This window comes from Erinaceus europaeus, chromosome 7 (genome assembly GCF_950295315.1).
Source record: "Erinaceus europaeus chromosome 7, mEriEur2.1, whole genome shotgun sequence".
Taxonomy (NCBI): Eukaryota; Metazoa; Chordata; class Mammalia; order Eulipotyphla; family Erinaceidae; genus Erinaceus; species Erinaceus europaeus.
This window is the reverse complement of record NC_080168.1, coordinates 121,666,121-121,684,496: the sequence shown is the minus strand read 5'-3', so window position 1 is coordinate 121,684,496 and position 18,376 is coordinate 121,666,121.

The window sequence follows — 18,376 nt, the reverse complement described above, 5'->3', positions numbered from 1 at the left end:
TGAGCACCTGGAGAGAGGGGAGCGAAAGAAAGAAAGGGAGAGACATTTGGAGGTAGTAATAGGGTTGTGTGTGGCTGGGAGGGGAAGAGAGGACTTGGCCTGGAAGAAAAAGGGGGCGATTCTGTACAAAACATAGACAGATATTTATAGAGATGGTGGGTGGCTCATGTCTGTAACCTTAGGAGAACTGTGGTGGTTTGCAGTGGAGGGATTGGGGATTCAGAATTCTGGTGGTGGGAATGGTGTGGACTTATACTAACCCTGATGACACGTACTTCTGTAAATCAATATTAAATCACTAATAAAATGATAAAAAAAAGAGAAACTGAGACTTGTGGAAAGAATATACAAAGGTTGCATGTTAATCTTGGGGAAAATGTCTCAGGCAGAAGGTATATCAGGTTCGAAGTATGTACACATTTAGAGGACAAGGGAGTCAGGGTAACAACAGTGAAGACAGCAGTTGAGACAGCAGGATGGGGAGAGGTGAAAAGTAATTGAAACTCAAATAATGTCAGTGCCTTTTGGGAAGAAGGGAGACACTGCAGTGTTCTGGGCAGGGGAGCAAAATGATCTGATCAATATCTCAGTGGGAACATTGGTTTGAGGCCATACATAGGAGGGCAGAGATAAAGGCAAGGATGCTATTGAAGAGACATACTTTGGTTTTGTACCAGGCTAGCGTCTCTGAAGATTGCAGAGATGCATTTGTTTAAACTAGAGGTGTCATGATTTGCTGGTAGACCGTATCTGGGATGTGAATTAAAAAGGAAGGACAATGACATCGAGATTTTTCCATAAGCCTAAAATGAGAAGTTGCCGAAAATTAAAAATGAAGACAAGAACAGGAGAAGGAAGTTGTTTTCATTCTTTTTTTTTTTCATTTTAAAACAGCTTTTGCTGTTTTTTTTTTTAATTTTTTTTATTTTGGGGAATTAATGCTTTACATTCAACAGTAAATACAATAGTTTGAACATGCATAACATTCCCCAGATTCCCATTTAACAATACAACCCCCACTATTTCATTCATCATTTTTCATGGACCTGTATTCTCCCCACCCACCCACCCACCCCAGAGTCTTTTACTTTGGTGTAATACTCCAATTCCATTTCAGGTTCGACTTGTGTTTTCTTTTCTGGTCTTGTTTTTCAACTTCGGCCTGAGAGTGAGATCATCCCATATTCATCCTTTTGTTTCTGACTTATTTCACTCAACATGATTAAAAAAAATTTTTTTTTTAAGAAACAAAAAGTGCGATGATCTCACTCTCAGGCAGAAGTTGAGAAACAAGATCAGAAGAGCAAACATGAAGTTTTCAAGGTCCATCCAAGATCGGCTGAAAACAGTGAAGTCATCATTTTTTATAGCTGAGTAGTATTCCATTGTGTATATATACCACAACTTGCTCAGCCACTCATTTGTTGTTGTATGCCTGGGTTGCTTCCAGGTTTTGGCTGTTACAAATTGTGCTGCTAAGAGCATATGTGTACATAGATCTTTTTGGATGGGTGTGTTGGGTTCCTTATGATATACCCCCAGGAGAGGAATTGCAGGATCATAGGGTAGGTCCATTTCTAGCCTTCTGAGAGTTCTCCAGACTGTTCTCCACAGAGGTTGGGTCGATTTACATTCCCACCAGCAGTGCAGGAGGGTTCCTTTGACCCCACAACCTCTCCAGCTTTTGTAGCTGCTACCTTTTCTGATGTATGACATTCTCACAGGAGTGAAGTGGTATCTCACTGTTGTCTTTATTTGCATTTCTCTGACAATCAAAGACTTGGAGCATTTTTTCATGTGTTTCTCGGCCTTTTGGATCTCTTCTGTGGTGAATATTCTGTCCATGTTATCTCCCCATTTTTGGGTGGGGTTGTTTTCTTATTGTTGAGTTTGGCAAGCTCTTTATATATTTTGGTGATTAGCCTCTTGTCTGATGTAGGGCATGTAAAGATCTTCTCCTATTATGAGAGGGGTCTCTTGGTCTGGGTAGTGGTTTCTTTTGATGTGCGGAAGCTTTTTAATTTGATGTGGTCTCATAGGCTTATGCTTGCCTTAGTCTTCTTTGTAATTGTAATCATTTCATTGAAGATGTCTTTAAATTTTATGCAGAAAAGAGTTCTGCCAATATTTTCTTCTAAGTATCTGATAGTTTCTGACCTAACATCCAAGTCCTTGATCCACTTCCACTTGGAATTTACTTTTGTATTTGGTGAAATATAGTGGTTCAGTTTAATTTTTCTACATGTTTCTACTCATTTTTTACAATGCTATTTGTTGAAGAGACTCTGCTTTCCCCATTTAATAGTCTGGCACCTTTGTCAAAGATTAGATGTCCATAGGTGTGGGGGCTTACTTCTGGGCTCTCAATTCTATTCCACTGGTCAGTGTGTCTATTCATGGTCCAGTCGAAAGCAGTTTTGATGACAATGGCCCTATAATTCAATTTGAGATCTGGGAGTGTGATACCTCCAGTTCTGTTCTTTCTTCTCAAGATTGTTTTGGCAATTCTAGGTCTTTTCTGGTTCCAGATAAACATTCATAGAATTTTTTCTATTCTCCTACAAAATTTGGTTGGGATCTGATGGGGATAGCAATAAATTTGTATATAGTTCTGGGTAGTATATTCATTTTGATAATGTTAATTCTTCCAACCCATGAACATGGAATATCTTTCCACTTCTTTGTGTCTTTTTCAATTTCTTTGAGTAGTGACTCATAATTTTCAGTATACAAGTCTTTCTACACTTCTTTGGTTAGGTTTATTCCCAGATATTTTATTATTTTTGTTGCTATAGTAAAATGAATTGATTTATTGATTTCAACTTCTCCTAACTTAGTGTTTGCATAGAGGAATGCCACTGACTTTTGAATGTTAATTTTGTAGCCTGACACCTCACCATATTGCCGGATGATTTCCAAAAGCTTCTTGCTGGGTTCCTCAGGTTTTTCTATGTATACTATCATATCATCTGCAAATAAGGAGAGTTTGATTTCCTCTCTTCTAATATTTATCCCTTTAATTCCTTGCTCCTGCCTGATTGCTATGGCAAGAACTTCCAATACTATGTTGAATAGTAATGGTGATAGTGGGCAGCCCTGTCTAGTGGGCAGTACCTGCTCTGAGGGAAAATGCTTCCAGTTTTTCACCATTGAGTATGATGTTGGCTATTTGCTCTATATAGACTCTACTATCTTCAGGAATTTTCCATCTATTCCCATTTTTTTTTTTAGTGTTTTTATCATAAAGGGGTGTTGTATTTTGTCAAAGGCCTTCTCTGCATCTACTGATGTGACCATGTGGTTTTTGGTCTTGCTTTTATTGATGTGCTGGATCACGTTGATTGATTTATGTATCTTAAACCAAACTTGCATCCCTGGGATAAACCCCACTTGGTCATGATGAACACTCTTTTTAATATACTGCTGTATCCAGTTGGCTAGAATTTTTTTCAGTATTTTAACATCTATGTTCATCAGACATATTGGTCTGTAGTTTTCTTTTTTGGTTATGTCTCTGTCTGCTTTTGGTATCAAAGTGATATTGGCTTCATAGAAGTTAGAAGGGAGTATTACAGTATCTTCAATCTTCTGGAAGACTTTTAAAAGTAGAGGTATTAACTCTCCCTTGAAGATTTTGTAGAATTCATTTGTAAAACCATCTGGTCCAGGACTTTTATTCTTGGGAAGATTTTTGATAACTGTTTCAATTTCATTAGCTGTGATGCGCCTGTTCATATTATCTAGTACCTCTTTATTTAATTTTGGAAGTTCATAGGTATCTAGGAAATCTTCCATTTCATCTAGGTTCTCCAGTTTGGTGGCATACAGCTGTTCATAGAAGCCTCCCATGATATGTTGAATTTCTGTGGTGTCTGTTGTGATATCTCCTCTTTCATTTATGATCTGATTTATGTGGGTCTTCTCCCTTTTTTGTTTTGTGAGTCTGGTTAATGGTTTGTCAATTTTTTTCATTCATTCAAATAACCAACATTTACTTTCATTGATCTTTTATATGGTTTTCTTATTGTCAATGTTATTTGTTTATGCCCTAACTTTAGTGGTTTCTATCCTTCTGGTTGCTTTAGGGTTCCCTTGTTTTTAGTCTTCTAGGTCTTTAAGATGTGCAACCAGCCTGTTGATTTATATTTTTCCTTTCTCCTAATGTGTGCTTGTATGGCTATGAACTTGCCTTTCAGTACTGTGTCCCGAATATTTTGATAGCTTGTCTCTCCATTTTCACTGAACTCTTGAAACATTTTGATTTCTCCCTTTATTTCCTCTTTCACCCAGTAGTTGTTAAGTAGTATACTGTTGAGCTTCCACATTTTGGGACTACTACTAATCTTTTGATTATTGTGAAGTGTTAGTTTAATTTCACTGTGGTCTGAGAAGATACTTGGGATGATTTCGATGCTCTTGAATTTGCTGATGCTTTGTTTGCGGTCCAAGATATGGTTTATCCTTGAGAATGACCCATGTGGAGTTGAGTATAAAGTGTATTCCAGTTTCTTGGGGTGAATGATTCTGAAAATGTCCAATAGTTCTAGTTTATCTATCTCCTCATTTAGCTCCCTCATTTCTTTATTGATATTCTGCATGGAAGATCTGTCAAGTTGAGAAAATGGGGTGTTGAAGTCCCCTACTATTACTGTGTTGCTGTTAATATATTGTTGTAGCTCTTTCAGTAGATGTTTGATAAATTTAGATGGCTTCTCATTGGGTGCATAGGTGTTAATAATTATTAAGTCCTCTCAGTTGACTGGTCCTCTGAGCATTAAGTAATGTCCATTCCTATCTTTTAAAATTTTATTTATTTTAAAGTCAATCATGTCAGATATGAGAATAGATGTTCCTTCCCCTTTTTGTGGCTCATTGACTTGTATGATAGTTTTCTATTCTTTCACTTTGAGTCTGTGTTTGTCTTCTTGAGTCAGGTGGGTTTCCTGTAGACAGTATATAGTTGGGTTGGGTTTTTTGATGCATCTTCCTACTCTGTGCCTTTTAATAGGTGATTTCAGGTCATTGAAATTTATTGATATCAAAGATTGAAGATATTTTAAAACCATTCTTATAGATGTTTAGAGTGTTCTGATAGATGGCCTATTTATGGTGGGCTGAGTGTTTATGGAGAACTTCAGAACTTCTTTCAGGGCAGGCTTGGTGATTCTTTTGACTGTTGCTTGATGGAGAAAGTTTTTATGCCTCCATCTTGTCTGAATGACAGTGTAACAGGATACAGTAGTTTTGGTTGAAAGTCTTTCTCATTGAGCATTAGATAGATATCTTGCCATTCTCTTCTGGCCTGTAGTGTTTGTGTGGAGAAGTCTGCTGCTAATCTTATGGGTTTTCCTCTGTATGTGACTTTTTTTTTTCTTGTAGCCTTCAGGATCCTTTCTTTATCCTTATTCCTTTCTATTCTAAATATGATGTGTCTTGGTGTCTTTAAGTCTCGGTTAATTCTGTTTGGATCCCTCTGGGCTTCTTGAACTTTTATGTCTTTTATGTTGTCTAAACTAGAGAACTTCTCAGCTATTATGTCCTGAGGAATGCTTTCTTCCCTTCCCTCTCTTCCTCTAGTAAGCCAATAATGTGTATATTATTTATTTTGAAGTCATCCCATAGGTCTCTGTTGTTTTAAGTATCTCTTAATCTCTTTTTGAGATCTCTTACTTTTTTTTTGGTTGTCTCTAATTCATCTTCAATCTTGCTAATTCTGTCTTCAGCCTCATTTATTCTATTCTCTCTTCCCTCTACTGTTTTCTTGAGTTCATCTATTTTGTTACCTTGTTCTGATACTGTTTTAGCTTGTTCAGCTAGTTGTGTTCTTAGCTCAGCTACTTCAGCTTTCAGCTCTAATAACCTTGAGATAATTAGTGCTTTCTACCAGGGTCTCATTTGTTGTTTCTGCATTTCTAATGGTGATTCTTTCAAACTCTTTACTCACTCCTGTGACTATTTCCTTAACAAATGTTTGGTTGTTGACCTCAATATTTTGTGGTTCAATCTCTGGGGGGGCTTTTAGCTGGACTCTTGTCCTGGTTCATTTCTCCAATATTTCTTCTTGCTGGTTTAACCATTCTATTTAGTATGTTATGAAGTCCCTCTCTCAGTACTTTTCAAATTACTGATCACTCTTTCTCGTATTGACTTGTGTCTATGTAAGGTACTTAAAGAGTTCACAGTTGTGGAAATTGACAGTTGTTTCAATAGTATTTCAATCCCTGAGTTGGAGCACAGAGATACTGGTAAAAGCCTCTTTTATTATTTTCTTCCTTGTAGGCTATGGGAGCCTTAGGGCTTTTAAACTATAAGTAGGCTTCTTAGCTTAATCCCTCACTCCTAAAGAAGAGACAAAGCAAGGTGGGGAGAGATAGCACAGTGGTTATGCAAAAAGACACTCACACCTGAAATATCCAAATCTCCAGGCTTAATTCAGCTCCTCTGCCAAGCTGGGCAGCACTGCTGGGCCCTGTGAGTTTCTAAACAAGTCCTGTTTATAGTCTGTAGGTTCTGAGGCAATTATTCACCATGTTCTCATCAGGAGAACAATGTGGAAAGTCTCCCAGTATACAGTCCCACTGCTTGGCCACTGAGGTGTAGCTCTTCTCCTGAGTTTTCTGGTCAGTTCTCTGTTTCCAGATGTCAGCACAGGGCTTCCCCACTGCTGCTCCTGTCTCTGAGGGCAGTAGCAATGGAGACTCATAGTTGCATTTGGTGAGTCTTAGGGGTGTCCCCTCCTCTCTTTAGCTGTTTTTTTTGTTGATAAAACAGACTGGAGGTGGTGTTTCAACTGGTGAACCGCCAGACTGTTAGCAGCTGCTCAGTGTCTCCTTAGGCTCCTCCCTGTCCACGAGCCACACGTGTTTGCACTCACTGGTGGTTTGCTGGGTTCCTAAAGTCTTTCCAGTCCTGTCTCGTTGCGGTCCCAGGTGGTCTCCTTTGGTATTCCTAGCTGACCTGGGAGGTGCTGCTGCTCCGTTGCTCCGCCTCCCTCAAGAGCTCTTTTATGATTTCTGAGTGCCCATTTCTTCATAAACATTGTTGGCTCTGTTAATCCTTGCTCTTAATTTATTAGTACAGTTGAAATATGTAGAAGTAAATATGCATTTCTAGTGTTGAGGAAACATCCCAATTTTGGACTAGTTCACTCTTCTCCAAAAATTATTAGAGGATATTAAAGACATCAATATGGTGTAAAGGGTAAAAAAAAAAATCCTTTTGCTTAAAATAGAATGTATTTTTTTCAATTTGTCAGTTTCATTTTATTTATTTGTTTATTTAAATTTTATTTATTTGTTATGGATAGAGACAAAGAGAAATTGAGAGGGGAGGGGGAGATAGAGAGAGACAGACAGACAGACACCTGCAGCTCTGCTTCATCACTCCTGATGCTTTGCAGGTGTGGGACCAGGTCTTGAACTTGGGTCCTTGTTCACCATAGCATGTGCATTGAACCAGGTGTGCCATTGCCTGGCCCCTCTCAGTTTTCTTTTATAAAGTGGTATCTTATCGTCTTTCTGAAGTTATATATTGGAGTCTGCCACCTCTCATAAGCTTTCCCTGGCTCCTCACATTTAAGTCCAATCTGCCCTCCCCCCTTTTTTTTTCTGTTTGCTTTCATTGGGATTTCCTTTTTGAAGACTTCTTCAAATACTTGAAGATCCTTCCCTGTCTATGTGTAGATAAGAAAGGGCCCTACAAAACTCATGAGAAGCCTTGTGTGCTAGGGTAGCACCACTTCGCTGCCAGCCTTCAACAGGCTATAATCCAGTCTGTTCCTTGTTCACATCAAGCGGTTAAGAACTACTGGTTTCTTCCAAGGGACCATTTCTGTTTTCCTAGAGAACCTTGCAGTTTTCTGCCTAGCATGAATAGATAATTCTAGGCTTGGGAAAAGGACTTAGGGTGCTTCACTGTCATAGACAGGGGGTTTTATTTAAGCTCTCACTTCCTTTAGGATGTCTTGCCTCAGACCTTAGCTGTCCTGGAGGTCTGAGCCAAGAGCCAAACAGGTTTCTTTTCTTTTCACATCTCCCTCCCCTCCATCCCACAGGCTCCTCACCTGTGCTCAGCTATAGGGATGCATTGGACCTTTTTGTGGTGCATCCCGTGAGTACCCATTCATTGGGGAAACTGACGATCCTTCCTAGCCGACTGAATCCACATGGATCCCAGTCACTTTCAAAGCCAGCAACAAGCAGCTCCTGACAGCTTTCAACCTGACCTGTTGACTGGCTACGGAAGAAGGGCAAATGCTAGAAGAAGCTACTTCTTATCCCGGTAGCTTCTCCTCTCTCTCTCTCTTAAATATATATGTATATGTATATGTATATGTATATGTATATGTATATGTATATGTATATGTATATGTATATGTATATGTATATGTATATGTATATGTATGTATATTTTAAATATATTTATTAATTGGATAGAGACAGGAAGAACTTGAGAAGGAAGGGGGAGGTAGAGAGGGAGAGAGACAGAGAGACACCTGCAGCCCTGCTTCACCACTCGTCAAGCTTTCCCCCTGTAGCTGGGGACCAGGGGATTGAACCCAGGTCCTTGTACATTACAATGTGTGCCCTTTACCAGGGCCATGTCCTGCCCCCACTACTTCTCTCTTCTTCATGAGTTCTCTTTGTTCTGATGCTTTTAAAGTTGGGGATTAAATATAAGTACTGGTACCTCAATACTCATCATTAATTGGTTCCAGAAGAAGCGATAAGAGTGGAAACTATAGCAGGTAAATTTCCCCATAAGGAATCATGAAAATGAAACAATGCATTTCTGTTTTTATTTTTTTATTAATATTTTAAATTTATTTTCTCTTTTGTCTCCCTTGTTGTTTATTATTGTTGTTGTTATTAATGTCATAATTGTTGGATAGGACAGAGAGAAATGGAGAGGAGGGCAAGACAGAGAGGGGGAGAGAAAGATAGACACTTGCAGACCTCTTTCACCACTTGTGAAGCGACTCCCCTACAGGTGGGGAGTTGGGGGGGGCTCGACCAGGATGCTTAAGCAGGTCCTTGTGCTTCGGGCTACATGCGCTTAACCTGCTGCACTACCGCCCTACTCCCGTATTATTATTTTGTTAATTTTTCCCTTTTGCTGCCCTTGTTGTTTATCATTGTTGTTGTTGTTATTGTTATTTCTGTCATAATTGTTGGATAGGACAGTGAGAAATGTAGAGAGAAGGGGAAGACAGAGAGGGAGAGAAAGACAGACACCTGCAGGCCCGCTTCACCACCTGTTTGACTCCCCTGCAGGTGGGGAACCAGGGGCTCGAACCGGGTTTCTGATGCCGGTCTTTGAGCTTTGCGACACCCGCGCTTAACCTGCTGTGCCACCGCCCGGTTCTTGAAACAACCTATTTCTGAACCCCCAAAATTTCACATTTCACTGGGCAATTTATACATTGAGAGGATTTTTTTTCCATTGCTGTTGTTGTTACTGCATAGGACAGAAATAGAGGAGGGGAAGACAGAGAGGGGGAGAGAAAGATAGACACCTGTAGACCTGATTCACCGCTTGTGAAGCGACTCCCCTGCAGGTGGAAAGCCAGGGGCTCGAACAGAGATCCTTATGTGGGTGCTCGCACTTTGTGCCATGTATACTCAACCTGCAGTGCTACTGCCCAGCCCCCAGGGCTTTTTTTAATGCAAAATCTTAAAACTGTACAGAAGTAGGTAAAAGACACTAATTAAATAGAAAAAAAATTCACTTCACTTGCAAGACTGGCTGATTGGCAGACAGTGGAGTTACTAAAACCTATGAATGTTTTTGATAAAATATTACAGGACATGTGCCTTTTATCTCTCTTCTGCCTATTAGGTTTACAGTCAACAATATTTATACCCCTTTCCCATATTTGGGAGCTACTCTCTTCCCTGATCCAGCTTTCTGGTCCTTCTGCCAGCCATGACATCACCTCCCCAGACAATAACATGGATCCACCTGCATATCAGGTGTCAGGCTCAGGGGAAAGAAAAAAAAAAAACTAGTATAGTCACAGACCCTTTGGAATATAATTAAAATATGCCTGCTAGCTATCTACAAAATGGAGGACCCTCCAACTCTTCATCTGCACTACTCCAGCCTTTAGGTTCATGATTAGTCAACAACTTGTTTGGCTTTGTATGTTAACTCTTTTCAGCAACCAGGTTCCAGATGCCACCATGATGCCAACCAGACTTCCCTGGACAGACAACCCCACCAATGTGTCCTGGAGCTCTAATTCCCCAGAGCCCTTCCCCACTAGGGAAAGAGAGAGGCAGACTGGGAGTATGGATCAAACTGCCAACGCCCATGTTCAGCGGGGAAGCAATTACAGAAGCCAGACCTTCCACCTTCTGCACCCCATAATGATGCTGGGTCCACACTCCCAGAGGGATAAAGAATAGGAAAGCTATCAGGGGAGGGGATGGGATATGGAGATCTGGTGGTGGGAATTGTGTGGAGTTGTACCCTTCTTATCCTATGGTTTTGTCAGTGTTTCCTTTTTATAAATAAAATAAAAATAATAAAAACTCCACACATTTTCCCTATTTGTGATTTAGCTTTGTTTTCTAGGAATAAATTTTGCTTCTAAGCCCTGAAAAAGGGAAAATACTGAGTAAGTTTAGGTGAGGGATAAAATGTTTTAAGTTATATGAAACATGAGATCTTAATATATATTTTTAAATTTTTTAAATTTTTCAGATTTGAGAGATAAGGAGGGGCTGAACTGTGAAACTACACATCTAGGGCATTTTAGAGTTATTATCAGGACTGTGGATTAGTTGATCACTTAGAGTTGGGTGTGAAAGGCTTTTCTTTGGAAATCAGATTTAGGCTGAGATATATGGTCCAACAGAAATTATCCAAGTGAACACTGAGGGGAAGAAAAATACCAGAACACTTGGACAGGAATGTGCGGTGAATTTTTTGCAGCTATTGTCAGGAGGTAATGATGGAGGTCCAGGCTGCGAATGCCAGTTACCCCAAGAAACATGCACAGCCCTGAGGATCACTTTTTGGACAGTCTATTTTAGTCTCGAGGCTATGAGGAACCAATTTAAGAATTTTTTAAATATTTATTTATTTATTCCCTTTTGTTGTCCTTGTTGTTTTATTGTTGTAGTGATTATTGATGTCGTTTGTTGGATAGGACAGAGAGAAATAGAGAGAAGAGGGGAAGACAGAGACAGGGAGAGAAAGAGAGACACCTGCAGACCTGCTTCACCACTTGTGAAGTGAATCCCCTGCAGGTGGGGAGCCGGGAGCTCGAGCCAGGCAAAAGTTGCTGTATGAAAGCAGGCGGAGGTGAAGGCAACCTTCTTTCAGGCTAGGACATGGAGAACAGAGAACAGAGGGCTGCAATTTTGAGAGTTTCCTTTTGAGAAGAAATGAGTTTCCTTTTGAGAAGAAAATCAGCTGGAGTCTTTGACTGGTTCTTTGAGGGAAGGTGGGGGGGGGGGGAGCCAGAAGTGTCCAGGTTTCAGGAGGCAACCAGAGAGTAAGAAAGATTTGAGAAAGGTACAAAGAATCAAGGGGGAGGCGTGGGGAACCTGCGTAATGATTATGCAAAAAAGACTTACATGCCTGAGACATCAGAGCTCCAGGTTCACTCCACAGCACCATCATACGCCAGAGGTGAGCAATGCTCCCCTCAAAAACAAACAACAAACAAAACAAACAAACAAAAAGTAAAACCTTCCACCTTCTGCACCCCATAAGGAATTTTGGTCTCTATTTCCAGAGAGGTATAAAGAGTAGGGAAGCTTCCCAGGGATGGGAATGGACAGTAGAACTCTAGTGGTGGGAATTGTACCCCTGTTAACCTTACAATCTTCTTAATCATTATCAAATCACTAATAAGGAATTTAAGGGGCCGGGTGGTGGCGCACCTGGTTGAGCGGACACGTTGCAATACACAAGGACCCAGGTTTCCAGGTTCGAGCCCCCGGTCCCCACCTGCAGGGGGAAAGCTTTGCGAATAGTGAAGCAGGATTGCAGGTGTCTGTCTCTTTCCTTCTCTGTCTCCCCCTTCCTCTCAATTTCTGACAGTCTCTAGCCAATAAATAAATAAAGATAATAAAAAATTAAAAAAAGAATTTAAAAGAAAAAAAGTACAAGTCATAAAACTCAAGGAAAAAATAGCAAAGCATAATTATGAATAATGAAGAAATCCAACCATGCCGTCAAGTTCTACACAATGCCTTCCCGCGAACCTCTCCGACCCCCTTTTACAAATGTCACTGGACTCTGTCTTGTAATTTTCAGTATCACTTGTTACTTGCCTGAAGTTTGCATCTGAGCTTCTTTGTCCTATTTATCTTGATATGTGACACTTCTTCACTCTCTGCCTAGATTAAGATTCAGTGGCAGGGGAGACTTGATTTATTTCCTTTGCATTCTTTAAATACCTTAGTAGAGTTTGGTTCACTGCAAGTTCTTTTTTTCTTTTTAATATTTATTTATTTATTCCCTTTTGTTGCCCTTGTTGCTTCATTGTAGTTATTCTTGTTGTCCTTGTTGTTGGCTAGGACAGAGAGAAATGGAGAGAGGAGGGGAAGACAGAGACAGGGAGAGAAAGAGAGACACCTGCAGACCTGCTTTACTGCCTGTGAAGCGACTCCCCTGCAGGTGGGGAGCTGGGGGCTTGAACCAGGATCCTCATGCCAGTCCTTGCACTTTGCACCAGGTGCGCTTAACCTGCTGAGCTACCACCCAACCCCCTCACTGCAAGCTCTTAAGATCCCCCCCAGTACTTAGCAACTGGGTTTACCAGAGCAAATGTGAAAACGACTTGGTCATTTCAAAGCTCAGTGAAGCCATGTGTCTCTCACTTCAGGAAATCAACGGCCAGAACTTTACTGAGTTTGAATCAGCCTGATATGTTGTTCACTTTTTTTGGACATGTTTGAGAGAGAACTTACTAAGGACAGATGCATGAGGTTGTTGTCTTTCTCCACATTCTGTCCATATAGAAAAGAGGGGGAAAATTGTAGTGCTTACACCAAGCCCTAGAAATAACCCTCACTCACGGCAATAAAAAAATGAACAAAATAAGAAGGAATAAAGATGTTATTCATATGGGAGGCCAAGTTGTCTGTGTTTAGGCCTTTCGAATCAAGGAGCCTGGATTAATAGCTAGACTTTTTTTTTTCCTTTGGTAGGACAGAGAGAAATGGAGAGAGGAGGGGAAGACAGAGAGGGGAGAGAAAGATAGACACCTGCAGACCTGCTTCGACGCCTGCCTGTGAAGTGACTCCCCTGCAGGTGGGGAGCCAGGGGCTCAAACTGGGATCCTTATGCCAGTCCTTGCACTTTGCGCCATGTGCGCTTAACCCGTTGTGCTACCACCGACTCCCAATAGCTGGACTTCTTCCCCCACGTTGTAGCTCTGGGTCTTAGACTGATTTGCTTCCATTCTAAAATGAAGACATTGATACTTTCACTGTAGGTTTGTTATAAGAACCAGATGAAATAGTACATTCACAGCTCCTAGCGTACGTATCGTCCGGTGGCAAATGCTTCAGGAGTCACATTGATAAATACTCATATACATGCACATGTATGAAGATCGGTTTCCCTTCTTTAACGAGTGCTCACACATGCATGTGTGGCTCCAGGCTTTTCTTTGCAAAGACAAGAGTTGATGATAATCATCTATTTCCTGGGGCTGAGTCAGACCCATTGGCTCAAGGGCCCACTTTTGCTTCACTGTTCATGTAGTGCCCTTGTAGGGCTGAGCCTCCTGCCCACGCCACCCTTTCCTCTGCTCCTAATTGCAGCCTCCCCACCCTGCTAGGACTTTCCCTTTCTCCCACTTGTCCTGCAAGAGGCAGGTTGCTCTTGAGACCCTGAGTTTACCAGAGCAAATGTGAAAACGACTTGGTCATTTCAAAGCTCAGTGAAGCCATGTGTCTCTCACTTCAGGAAATCAACGGCCAGAACTTTACTGAGTTTGAATCAGCCTGATATGTTGTTCACTTTTTTTTTTGGCTGCAACTTTCTGGTTTGAAAAAAAAAAACGCAGATGATTGTGAAATGGACAGGCTGGATTGCCACTGCTAACTGGAACTGTGTCTAGTCATTGGCACTGGGCAAGTATTTGGTGTAAAGTTTACTGTCAGAGGAGAGATCTGGACTTTTGCATCTCACAGAGCTGTTTTTGATTTGATTGGTTATTTAAAAAAATTTACTATCTTTTTTTATTGAATAGAGACAGTCAGAAATAAAGAGGGAAGAGGGTGATAGAGACAGAGAGAGAGAGAAAGAAATAAAGAGGGAAGGGGGTGACAGAGACACAGAGAGAGAAAGACAGAGACACTTACAACACTGCTTCACCCCTTGCAAAGCTTTCCCCCTGCAGGTGGGGGTCGGAGGCTTGAACCCCAGTCCTTGTGCATGATTGCTCAACCAGGTGCACCACAACCAGGCCCCTTAGTAGAGTGGTTTTTAGATAGAAGATTCAACTGTGCAGAGAAAAGGAAAGCGCTGACTTAAAAAAAATTGTATTTATTTATTTATTCTCTTTTTTTGGCCTTGTTGTTTTATTGTTGTAGTTATTATTGCTGCTGTTACTGATGTAGTTGTTGGATAGGGCAGAGATAAATGGAGAGAGGAGGGGAAGACAGAGAAGGGGAGAGAAAGACAGACACCTGCAGACCTGCTTCACCACCTGTGAAGTGAAGCGACTCTCCTGCAGGTGGGGAGCTGGGGGCTCCAACCGGCATCCTTCCACCGGTCCTTGTGCTTTCCGCCACATGCGCTTAACCCACTGCACCACCGCTTGACTCCCAAGCACTGACTTTTGTAAACAATCCTCACATACATATATGATATGCTGGTAATATTCCCCCTAATTTTTGGTTTGTTTGGTCTGAAGATTGTAAAGAGAAAGTGGTATCATATTCTGAAGCTGTTTGTGTTGGAGTTGGGGTGGTCAGAGTAATAGTCATCCATCCCAGGGCTTCTCTCTGGTGGGCACCAAATGACCCTGCCTTCTTGAATTTTCTCTCTGAAAGACAATTTACAAAGTGAGGGAACAAAAGTAGGGGTATTTCTTTTTTTATTATTATATTTGTTTTTATTTATTGCAGAGAGATAGACGGAAATTGAGAGGAAGGGGGAGGTAGAGAGGGAGAGAGACAGAGAATCACCTACAGCGTTGCTTCTCCACCCTCGGAGCTTTCCCCATGCAGGTGGCAACTGGGGGCTCGAACCCAATTCCTCATGGGCTTGTAACATGTGTGCTCAACCACGGGTGCCACCACTCGGTCCCCAAAGTAGGAATATTTCAAGTCACTACTGTTCAAGAGTTTAACACCTCCTGGGATGAATTTATGTTTTCACTGATGTCATAGTTCGGTGGTGATAATTTTCATCAATCGGGAGTTTTATAATTTTCAATTAGGGATACGGAAGAATTAGTCTCTGAAATGAGGCTGGAACATCACTTCTAAGGACATTCCTTTCGAAGCCCATTTCCCTCTACAAACCAAGTATAAATCCTGCAGAAATCTATTATGCATTGTTTAAGTATCATAAAACTGAAAATAGGGGGTCAGGCAGTGGCAGAGTGGGTTAAGCACACGTGGCGCCAAGCACAAGGACCAGCGTAAGGATCCCGGTTCGAGCCCCCGGCTCCCCACCTGCAGGTGGTGAAGCAGGTCTGCAGGTGTCTGTCTTTCTCTCCCCCTCTCTGTCTTCCCCTCCTCTCTCCATTTCTCTCTGTCCTATCCAACAATGAACAACATCAACAATAGTAATAATAATAACCACAACGAGGCTACAACAACAAGGGCAACAAAAGGGGGGAAAATGGCCTCCAGGAGCGGTGGATTCATGGTGCAGGCACCGAGCCCAGCAATCACCCTGGAGGAAAAAAGAAAAAAACCCCTGAAAATAAAAATGAAGACGAAGGTGCCCTTCATTCACTGTCACCAGGAATCATTACTGGACCCCTCCCCCATAAACAACAAACCACAGTGTTAGAATGCCTCTTCCATGGTCATGCCGCTTACTCCAAAATGAGTACTGAATCTCCTCACTATCATTCCTCATTTATCTGTAGAAACAAGAGAGTACCCCTGACAATTACAGACAAAGCTAGCAGAGTTTAGCTTTTCTGGGCAAATCATGCAGCCCTCACTTCCAGGAAGTGAAAGCACAGAATGGCAGAAAATGATGACAAAAGGATGGTTTGGGGACCGGGTGGTGGCGCATCTCGTCGAGCGCACATGTTACAGTGGGCAAGGACCCAGCTTAGAGCCTCCGGTCCCCAACTGCAGGGGGAAAGCTTTGCAAGTGGTGAAGCAGGGCTGCAGGTGTCTCTCTGTCTCTCTCCCTTTCTATCACTCCCTCCCTCTCGATTTCTGGCTGTCTCTATCCAATAAATAAAGCTAATAAAATAATTAAAAAAAAAACAAAAAACAAAGAGGGGTTGTTCAGAGAAAGGTTACAGGAGAAACTCTGTGTGTATCCAGTGTCCAGAGGAAGCCTGCCTATCTGTGTGGAGAAATAATCTTTCAGCCAATTAATATATGGGTAACAAAGACAACTCAAACAAGAATCTTCTGCAATTACTAGATACTCTGCATTAGTCATGTATATTAATTCACTAGGCTTCATATTCCCAGGTCCCTGGTGGTGGCACACCTGGTTGAACACACATGTTAAAATGTGCAAGGATGGGAGGGGGGCGGTAGCGCAGCAGGTTAAGCGCACGTGGCTCAACGTGCAAGGTCCAGAGTGAGGATCCCGGTTGGAGCCCCTGGCTCCCCACCTGCAGGAGAGTCACTTCACAATCGGTGAAGCAGGTCTGCAGGTGTCTATCTTTCTCTCCCCCTCTGTCTTCCCCTCCTCTCTCCATTTCTCTCTGTCCTAGCCAACAATAACATCAACAGCAATAATTACTACAACAATAAAACAACAAGGGCAACAAAAGTGAATGAATGAATAAATAAATAAATATATTAAAAAAATGTGCAAGGATCCCAGTCAAACTCCTGGTCCCCCCCCACCTGTAGGGGGAAAGCTTCCTGAGCTGTGAAGCAGGTCTGCAGGCCTCTGTCTCTCTCTCTTTCTATCACCCCCTTCCCTCTTGATTTCTCTCTGTCTCTATCCAATAAATAAAGATAATAATTTTTTTTAAGTTGGGGTTTTGTTCTTTAGTCTTAAGGCTCATTTATCTAGCACACTACTAGTATTCTTTAGATATCCAGAGGCTGATTTGCTCCTCCTCTTCCTCTTCCTCCTCCTTCCCCTCCTCCTTCCCCTCCTCCTTTTTTTAATTATCTTTATTTCTTGGACAGAGACAGCCAGAAATTGAAATGGTAGGGGGAAATAGAGAAGGAGAGAGGCAGAGAGATACCTACAGCACTGCTTCACCACTTGCAAAGCTTTTCCCCTGCAGGTGGGGGCTGGGGGTTCAAAGCTGGGTCCCTGCACATTATAACATGTGTGCTCAACCAGGCACACCACCACCCGGCCCTGTCAATTTGCTTCTAATTGGTACTCTGTGCAAGCAATGTGAACATACCTGGAGCGCAGACACAGGAGATATTTTTTTTATTTGTCAGACAAACTGATAGTATTTTAGTGTCAATATTATAAAGATGTGAATGGAACAGAAATTAGCTGTCAAACATTTCTGGAGCTTAAAACATCCAAGTCTAAATAATTCATCAGACTGAACCTTGTCCACCACAGTCCAAGCCAGGCTCGATGACCAGCAGATTGTTTCTATTAGGTGCACTTTCTTCTTCAGACTTCCGAGAAAGTATAAATATTTAACATCTTTGAGCAACTTGAGCAATTCTAGTTTGCCTTGGTATTAAAAATGCAACAGTGGTGGGAAAAAGAAGGCTTTTCTCATATAATACAGACCAGATTTAGGTAAGCAGAGTTTTCTTGCCTTCAAAATTTCTCTCCCAGGAAATCATACCTAGAAACAATAGCATTGTCTCAATTTGACTATGTCTTTTTAATAAATTGAGTCATTGTTGGGTAATCAGAGCTATCTGCCCTAGGAAATTGGTTTCTGGGTTTAATCACATATAACAAGCACTGTCCACCATGTAGGCAAGGAAAAAGCTTTTTTTTTTTTTTTTTTTAGTCTGGAGGTTGATAGAAATTACTATAGTGGGAAGAGACAGAAATGATTATTTTATCTTTCTATAGAATTGGAGGACTGAACTTTCTCCAGATGATGGAGGAGTTATTTTCGCAGTCCAAAATCTTATGTGAATCCTCTTTGACAGAAAACAAAATGGGGGGGGGGGGTGGTGGTGTTCAGGCAGTGGCGCATCAGGTTAGGCACACATAATACAAAGCTCAAGGGCCAGCACAAGGATCCCGGTTCAAGCCCCTGGTTCCCCACTTG